A 9,470-nucleotide genomic window follows, 5' to 3' on the forward strand; every position below is an offset into this window, starting at 1 on the left:
GAAATGGCAAGATTTCATTCTTTCTGATTGCTGAGTAATACTCCATTGTATATATATACCACTTCTTCTTTATCCATTCATCCATCGATGGACATTTGGGCTCTTTCCATACTTTGGCTATTGTTGATAGTGTTGCTATAAACATGGGGGTGCATGTGTCCCTTCAAAACAGCTCACCTGTATCCCTTGGATAAATGCCTAGTGCAGTTGCTGGGTTAGGGAAGTTCTATTTTTAGTTTTTTGAGGAACCTCCATACTGTTTTCCAGAGTGGCTGCACCTAGACATCATAGTTTGAGCAGAGACAAATGACTCAGAGATGCAGTCAAGTTTGTGACTGAGATTTGGCCCCACACAATTTTTGGAGTTGGTTACCCAGCTCTGTGAAGCTGCTTGTTTGGAAGCCCAGGGAGGCAGAGGGAACGGGGCAGTGGAGGTGTCCCTGCAGGACACGCTGTTGACTGTGGCATGACGGTCAGCACACACGGTGGGAGCAGGGGGCCTTGCTGACTAGGCTGCACGTTCTCCTCCACGCACCTGTCCTGAATCACACGGAGAGAGGTCCTGGGGGTCCAGGCCCCTGAACTTGCTGGAGGAAGTTGCAGGAAATGCAAGTCCAGTGACTTTGGAGTCAGGGATCCACAATGGAGGGGCTGCTCAGTGCCCCTCGGCTGCTGGCATCTGCCCCCCACTGCTGAGCTCAACAGCCATCCCCTCCCCAGCCTCAGAGGAGCCTGCAAAGCCTCGGAGCCTGGTGGGTTCTGGTTCAGGATCTGGCCCTGGGGAAGGACTCAGCATGGCCTGTTTGTCCGCATCCTCCCTTGTGGGGGGATCAGCCACAGGTATCAGGGGGACCTGATGAAACACGGAAGCCTTGGGGTCAGAGCTCTCTGGGGTCAGTGCGGCAGAGGGGGTGTAGAGTGAACAGCCTGGATGAAGGATCCACGTACCCCCAGGCCCTCCAGAGAGCCTGCAGCTAGGGTGGGAGTCCCAGTCATGGGGTGGGGACTTCTGGGATGGGGCACTGGCCCCTACATGCAAATAGCTCCCCTTCTGCTGAGTCCTGACCCACAGTGCGGGTGTGAATGTCTTCTCAGTCCCAGTGCCTGCCCAGCTTTCTCTGCTGGTCTGGGGGTGAAGGTCAGTCCACGCCTACCAACCCAGGACCATATCCTGAGTGGCACCATCCCTGCCAGCAGTAGTAACAATATGATAGAAATGAAATGCTTTCTCAAATCAGGTTTTGCCATCAAGTCAGGGCATGGGCTATTTCTGCTTTAGTTACAAATGTGGACATGTATGTTCTGATTTCCCTTGAGACTCGGACCCATGGATTATTCACAAGTATGCATCTTAGTTTCCAAGCATTTGGACAATTCCCTGATGTCTTTGTGGTATTGATTTCCAGTTTGACTTCACTGTGGCCAGAGAAGACACCCTGTATGATTTCAGCTCTTTCAAATTTGGTGAGGTTATGTCACGCCCCGTGGTACGGTCTATCTTGGCAGATGTCCCATGATATTTGCAAGGAGTAAATGGTCTGCTGCTGTTGGGTGGTGTTAATCAGACTGTTTGGTCAATGGGATTGCTGATTTTCTATCTAGTAGCTTGATCATCTGCTCACAGAGGCTGAGGTCCACAGCTACAAGGTGAGTTTGTTTACATCTCCTTTCAGCTGTAACAATTTTTACCTTGTGGATTTTGAAGCTCTGTTGTTTGGTGTGTACACATTCAGGAGGGAAAAGGAAAATAGAACATATCAGAACATGTGGGGTGCAGCAAAAGCAGTGCTGAGAGGGAAATTTATAGCACTGAGTGCTCACATCAGAAAATAGGGCAGGTTTCAAGGCAATATTGTCAGTTCCTGCTTCAAGGAACTGGAAAAGGGGGAACAAAGTAAAACCAAAGCAAGAAGAATGAAGGAAATAATAAAGTTAAGAGAAGAAATGGATGAAATTGGAAACAGGAAAATAGAGAAATCAATGAAACAAAAGCTGGCTCTTCAAAAAACTCCATCATGTTTATAAACCCCTGGCAAGACTAAAGAAGTTAAAATGGGGGAAGACACAAGCCACCAAGATCAGGACATCAGGACAAGGGGCATCACTACAGACCCCAGGACATCACAAGGATCATGAGGCAATGCTACAAACAACGTTATGCTAAAAAAGTCAACAAGTTAGAAGAAACAGGACCAATTCCTCTCAAACTATAGATTACTGAAACTCAACCAAGATGAAAGAAATCACCTGGATAGTCCTATAATTTTTTTTAATGGTGTAAATAAAAAGCTCCTAAAAAAAAAGAAGTCTCCATTACCCAGTGGTTTCATTGAAACTTTTATCAAACATTTAAGGAAAAAACATCAATTTTATACAATTTCTTTTTTTAAACGTTTATTTATGAGACAGAGAGAGACAGAGCATGAATGGGGGAGGGTCAGAGAGAGAGGAAGACACAGAATCCAAAGCAGGCTCCAGGCTCTGAGCTGTCAGCACAGAGCCTGACGCGGGGCTCGAACTCACAGACCGCGAGATCATGACCTGAGCTGAAGTCAGACGCTTAACCGACTGAGCCACCCAGGCGCCCCTACAATTTCTTCTAGGAATATAAAAGAGATGGAAATAGATCCCAACTCATGTTAGGAAGCCAGTATTATCCTGCCTGATGCCCAAACCTGGCAAAGGTACAAAAAAGGAGAAAACGACAGACTAATAACCCTTAAGAACTTAGAAGCAAAATTCTCAGCAAACTATTAGCAAACCAAATGTAGCAATGTTCAAAAAGAATTATATACTATGGAAAGTGGGATTCACTTCAGATGTGCAAGTCTTGGTCCACATTTGAAAATGAACGTCTGCAATCAATCACACCCACAGTCTAAAGGAGAGAAATCATATGATTGTATTGATTGATGAAGAAAAGGCATCTGAAAAAAATCCAATAGTCATCCAAGACAAAAACTCTTAGCAAACTAGGAATTGAAGATAACTTTTTCTACTGATAAAGACCATTAAAAAATAAAACCCAGGGTTGCCTGGATGGCTCGGTCAGTTAAGTTTCAAGCTTGTGATTTCTGCTCAGGTCATGATCTCATGGTTCATGAGTTCAAGCCCCACGTCAGGCTCTGCACTGTCAGCGCAGAGCCTGCTTGGGATTCTCTCTCCTTCTCTCTCTGCCCCTCCATGCTCATTCTCTCTCTCTCTCTCTCTCTCTCAAAATAAATCAATAATCATTAAAAAAAAACTCCTGCAAGTAACATACTTAATGGTGAAAAATGAAAGATTTCTCCCTAAGATGGAGTACATGACAAGGATGTCTACTGTTTTATTCAACATAGAATTGGAAGTTGTAGCCAGTGTGATAAGACAGGAAAAAGAATGTTGGCAGATCATGTGATTATCTCATGCCAATCCCAATCCCAATGAATCTTACAAAAAAAAAAAAAAGACAACTCACAAAACCTTCTGGAACTAAGTTCTGTAAGTTTGCAGCATACGAAATCAACACATAGAATCAACTTCATGTCTGTATACTTACAACAACTTGTGGAAACTGAAATATGATTTTAATCCATCCAAGGAAAGGAAATACTCATTGATAAACTTAACAAAACACATACAGGACCTGTGTGCTGAAGTTACAAAACAATGATCAAAGAATTCAAAGAAAACCCAAATAGAGATGTGTTCATGTTCATAGATTGGAAAACTCAAACATAGCAAAGATGCCAGTTGTCCCCAAGTTGATCTATAGACTTCATGTAATCCCTAGAAAAATCTCAGCAAGGTGTTTTTTCATAGGCACAGACAAGCATGTTCTAAAATGTATACGAAAAGGCACAGATCCTAAACTACCCAAAAGAGGTTGAAAAAGAAGAATGAATTGGAAGAAACAGTCTTCTCAATGTTCATGCCTGTTGTACAGCCACAGAAATGAGGTTACTGTGGTGTCTGTGGAGGCACACTGCAGACCCTGGGACATCACATTTGCAAACCAGCCATCTGGCAAAGAATTATACCTACAATATATTAAGAGCTTCCAAAACTCAACATTAAAAAAATCAGTACATTTAGAGAATGAGCAGAAGATGAACACATTATTCACCAAGAGGAGATACAGATGGCAAATAAAAATCACTAATGTTCAAGATCATCAGCCATTAGGGAAATGCAAATTAAAACCACAATGAGACACCACTGCATGCCTATAAAAACGTCTGAAAAAACAGTGACACGCCCAAAATGTTGGCAGGGATGTGGAGAAACTGGATCTTTTGTATGCTGCTGGTGGGATTGTACAATTGTGCAGCCACTCTGGAAAACAGTTTGACAGTTTCTCACAAAACTGAACATGCAACTACCATATGACCCAGCATGGGTCTCCTGGGCATGCATCCCAGAGAAATAAAACGTATGTTCACACAAAACCTTTACATGAATGTTTACAGCAGTTTTTACTCATAATAGCCAGAAACTGGATGGAGCCCAGATGTCCTTCAATGGGTGAGTGCTTAACAGACTGTGGTCCATCCATACAGTGGAGTCCTCTGCAGCATAAAAAAGAAGAAACTTACACTTGGCAATCTGGGTGGGTCTCCAGGGAATTAGGCTCAGTGCAAAAGCCAGTCCCCAAAGGTCACATACTGTATGATTCCATGTAGCATTCCTGAACCGACAAAATGATGGATGGAGGTCAGGTTAGTGGGCTCCAGAGGTGGGAGCTGGGATGGGTGTGGCTATAAAAGGGAAGCAGGTGTTACCCTGTGGTGATGGAGGTGCTGTGTACCGGCCCGTGGCAGTGGACACATGAACCCCCATGTGTGACGACATTGTGTGGAACTGAGCACATGGACACACAGAGTGCATGCACCAAGGTCAACTGATTGTGTCAGTGTAAGTTCCCTGGATGCCATATTGTCCTAGAGTTTTGCAACAGTTTTTTTCTACCAAGGGTAGCCAGATGAAGGCTACAAGGGCTGCCTTTATTATTTCTTGCAATTATATGTGGATCTACATTTATCTCAAAACAACAAATTTTAAAAACTTTGAAACACGTTAAGAAATGTTTATTATGCACCCAAGTTTCCCAGCACACATCTATCTCACAGAAGGCAAGGTTGTGTGAACACATGGTGTCCCACCATTAGGAAAAAGCTCCATGTCCACTGGCATCTGTCCCAGGACAGGTCCTGTGCTGTGTACTGTCCAGAGGGTGTATGCACTGGCTGGGACGCTGGACCAGGATTCTGGTTGGGATGCTGGACCATAATACTGCCTGGGATGTTGTACCAGGATGCTGCCTGGGATGCTGAACTGAGTGCTGACTAGGACGCTGGACCCGGATGCTGGCTAGGATGTTGATCTGTCAAGGACACTGGAGCAGGATGCTGGCTGGGATCTAAAGTGGGTGCTGGCTAGGAGGCTGGACCAGGATGCTTCCTGAGATGCTGGACCAGGATGCTGGCTGGGAAGCATCCTGATGCTGAACTGAGTGCTGACTAGGACCCTGGACCTGGATACTGGCTGGGATGTTGGACCAGGATGCTGTTGAGGACAGTGGACCAGGATGCTGGATGGGATGCTGGACCATGATGTTAGCTGGGATATAAAGTGGGTGCTGGCTAGGAGGCTGGACCAGGATGCTGCCTGGATGCTGAACTGGGTGCTGACTAGGATGCTGGACCTGGATCCTGGCTGGGATGTTGGACCAGGATGCTGGATGGGACGCTGGCTGGGATCTAAAGTGGGTACTGGCTAGGAGGCTGGACCAGGATGCTGGCTAGGAGGCAAGACCAGGATGCTTCCTGGGATGCTGAACAGGGTGCTGACTAGGATGCTGGACCCAGATGCTTGGTCCAGCCGGCTGGATACTGAGCCCTGTCTGGGATGCTGGGCCCTTAACTCGCTGACCTGCAGGGGGCAGCCTGGCCACACAGGGATGGGCCCTGGCAGAGGCTCTGCTGGGCTCAGCTTCCCAGTCCCAGCTGTGAGAGGACCAGCCTTCTCTTCCTTCCTCTCTCTCTCATGAGCGTGTACACACACACATGCTCACGATCTCACACACACATACGCGCCCCATAGCCCATGAGCTCATTCTGCCCACGGCTGGCAGGCTGGGTGGGATCATTTCTCCTTGAGCTCTTTGTCCAGCTCAGTTTCAAATGACTCATGAGTGGCTTTCACCATCTCCCCCAGGGAGACCCCCTGCTTGGCCCCATAAACCTTCCCAATTAGGCAATGTTTCCTGATAAGCGGCTGCTTGCCCGCTCCTTTCCAGACCACCCGGAGAACTGCACCCCCTCTCCATCCTGGCAGTAGCTGGCAATACCTCCCCAGCCTGGCCCTCCCAGAGTCTCCTGGAGCTCCACACTCATTGCTGTTGACTGGGCAACTGAGGCCCAGAGAAGGGGTAAGGACTGGGTGGGTGACAGGCTTCCTCCTGTCCTCTGTCCCCTCCATCTCTCTCTGTCTCTCATTCTCTCTCTGTCTCTCTCCTCAATGCTCTGTCTCTGTCCCCTCCATTTCTTTGTCTCTCTCTCTCTGTCTCTCTCCCCAACGCTCTGTCTCTGTTCCCTCCATCTCTCTGTCTCTGTCTCTCATTGTCTCTCTGTCTCTCCCCCCAACACTCTGTCTCTGTCCCCTCCATCTCTCTGTCTCTCTCTCTCTCATTCTCTGTCTCTCCCCTCAACACTCTGTCCTGTCCCCTCCATCTCTCTCTCTATCTCTCTCATTCTCTCTCTGTCTCTCCCCCCAAAACTCTGTCTCTGTCCCCTCCATCTCTCTGTCTCTGTCTCTCATTCTCTCTCTGTCTCTCCCCCCAACACTCTGTCTCTGTCCCCTCCATCTCTCTGTCTCTGTCTCTCTCATTCTCTCTCTGTCTCTCCCTCCAATGCTCTGTCTCTGTCCCCTCCATCTCATTGTCTCTGTCTCTCATTCTCTCTGTTTCTCCCCCCAATGCTCTGTCTCTGTCCCCTTCTAGGAGGAGGGGACAGAGGGCATCATTGATAGACAGTGGAGACCCTCTGCAGCCACATCCAGTTGGGGCCTTGGAGACATCAGGAGGGGGCCTGCCCTTGCCCAGCGTGGGGTCATGGTGGCACCCCAACTTTGCAGGAGTCTGCTGTTCTGCGGAGTCCTGGGCAGCCCCTCTGCCTGGCTGAGGACCCACTCGGGGTCTGTTGCTGTGTGGGATTCCAGCAGTTCATGGGGGTAAGCTCCCCATGAATCTGGATACTTGCAAATGCATCAGGACCCGGTGCGTACTGAGGCCTTGGAGTTTCCCTTCCCCAGGTAGCCTTCTTTTTGGAGCACAATCCCCTCCCTGTTGTGAGGCAGCCCTCTTGGGCCAGTGCTCTTCCCCTCTGTGTTTCCCAGTCCTGACCCACGGGGATGCTTGCAGAGCACACACAGTGCAGCCTGGTCGGCACCATTCCTCCGTGTCCCTGCAGGCCCTGGACCACCAGCAGCAGCTTGTCCTGACCCCCGCTCTGCATACCCTCCCCTGGCATACTGGCCTGTGCCCAGGCAGACCTAGGTGACTGTGGTGGGGGACAGAGTGCTTCCAGCCAGGGGAGCCTCAAGTCCAAGCTTTTTCAACAGAGACACGGGCAACCTTGCCTCTGGCCATTGCCAAGGGTGCCAGTGAGAAAGGCCTACCCTCCCTGGAAAACATCCCCTTCTCATGCTGTGCTGAGGCAGGGATGTTGGATCAGGCCTCAGTTTACCATCTGGGGCTGGTTCTGTGGACACCTGTCTTATGTGAGGAACCTTGCACCTTCCAGCTCCAGCCTGAGTGGACGCAGAGTGGCGCTGCTGTTCCAGGTGGACAAGGGGCTGGGTGTGGGTGGAAGCAGGGGTGCAGGTGCAGAGGTGGGGAGCCCCCAGGCCTCTCTGCACAACTTGCAGGGCCTGCGAGCAAGGTTTGTGCAGAAGGTAGGATTGCAGGCAGAGGCAGGGGAGGTGAGGGAGCCTGGGGTTGGGGTACCCAGCGGTCTCCCCAAGGTGCAGGGGCCGGGGCTGGCACAGCCCAGACCCTTAGTTATGTCTCCAACATCACACTGCACAGGGCAGTGGGCCCTCCTGCTTGATGGCGGGCAAAGCCTGGTGGTCCTGCAGGCCTTGGTTCCCAGTCCCCAGACTGGAGGGTTCTCTCAGAACCCCTCTCCTGCTGCTATCTGGGGTGGCTTAGCTGGGGCTTACATGGGGCAGGGTGGGCTGCTCGTCTTTTCCAGCCTCCCTCGGACCAGCTGCGGCCCCCGGGGCTGGGACCACCACCGCCTGCATCCTCGGGACTCACTGGGCGGCCCCCGTAAGAACCCTCAGCCCCCTGCGGAAGGGAGTTCAGTAATGCCTGCAGCGCCTTCCAGACACACGTTTACAATCTCACACTTCATTTTTCTTGGACGCAATCTCCGTGCTTTTAAACATGTCATCACTCTGTGTCCCCCCCCCACCCCACCCCTGGCCCCACACTTCCCGGGTGTGGGAGGCAGGCCTTCAGGTGGAGGCCCTGCGGGGGCTGCAGGAGGCCAAGGTCGTGGGGGCGGGGCAGGGCGCCCCCAGAGCGCGCAGCCTGGGTGGCCTTGGGCTGGTCCCTCAGCGTTCTCTTTGCAGAGCCAGCCCTGGTGGTGAGGTGGGTGTGAACACATGAGGGCAGGAGAGCGCCCCCTCCCACAGGAGGGGTTAATGACGTGAGGCCAGTCACACCCACGGAGAGCGCTAACCATGGGTGGGGGCCTCCGAAACATGACATCACAGCTTAGACAAAGCCACGGCTCCCCAGAGTCTCATGGGTCTCAGATGGGGCAGCTGAGGCCCTGAGAGAAAGTGACTTGTCCAGGCCCCACCTACAGGAGCTCCGCAGGCAAGAGGGGGCATGCTCACCTGCCCCCAGGGGCCACTGTCAGGTGCATTCCCCACCCCCCTGCTTTGTCTCTGAGCACAGAATGGTGGATTGTTAGAACCCACCAGCCCAACCTCTGAAGGCGCTCGGATCCCCCGGATACAGGGCCCCTGAACAGAGCCCCTGGGGGCTCTGAGACCCCGCAGATCCAGGGTCCCTGTGCACAGAAGCAGCTCCCCCAGTTCTCCCCTCGCAGCAGCGTCTTTAAATGATCTGGAGGCTGGCCTTTTGGGACACCTGCACCGCGGCCTGGGCGGCAGAGCTGTGCTCTCTTCCCGGGTGTGTGTGGCTACGGACACGGAGCACCCTTGGCCCGGCCGGCGTCCAAGGGCTCTCCTGGAACCCAGTCTTGTGTCCGGTAATTTGTATATCTGTCCGGATTCTGGGTTCTCTGACACCCGTCTTGCTTCAGCAGTGGCTCTATCGTGTCCCCTGCTGCCCCTTTAGTGCCCCGGTTTCCCTTCCTCCCAGGCCCCGCTGGACAGAGGCGCAGAGAAGGGGCAGGTGCCCGGGCATCCAAGCCGTCAGTGACCTCAGCCTTTAGCTCAGCTCCCTCGGTTTAAGGATG

This window comes from Prionailurus bengalensis, chromosome A1, assembly GCF_016509475.1.
Source record: "Prionailurus bengalensis isolate Pbe53 chromosome A1, Fcat_Pben_1.1_paternal_pri, whole genome shotgun sequence".
NCBI classification, from domain to species: Eukaryota; Metazoa; Chordata; class Mammalia; order Carnivora; family Felidae; genus Prionailurus; species Prionailurus bengalensis.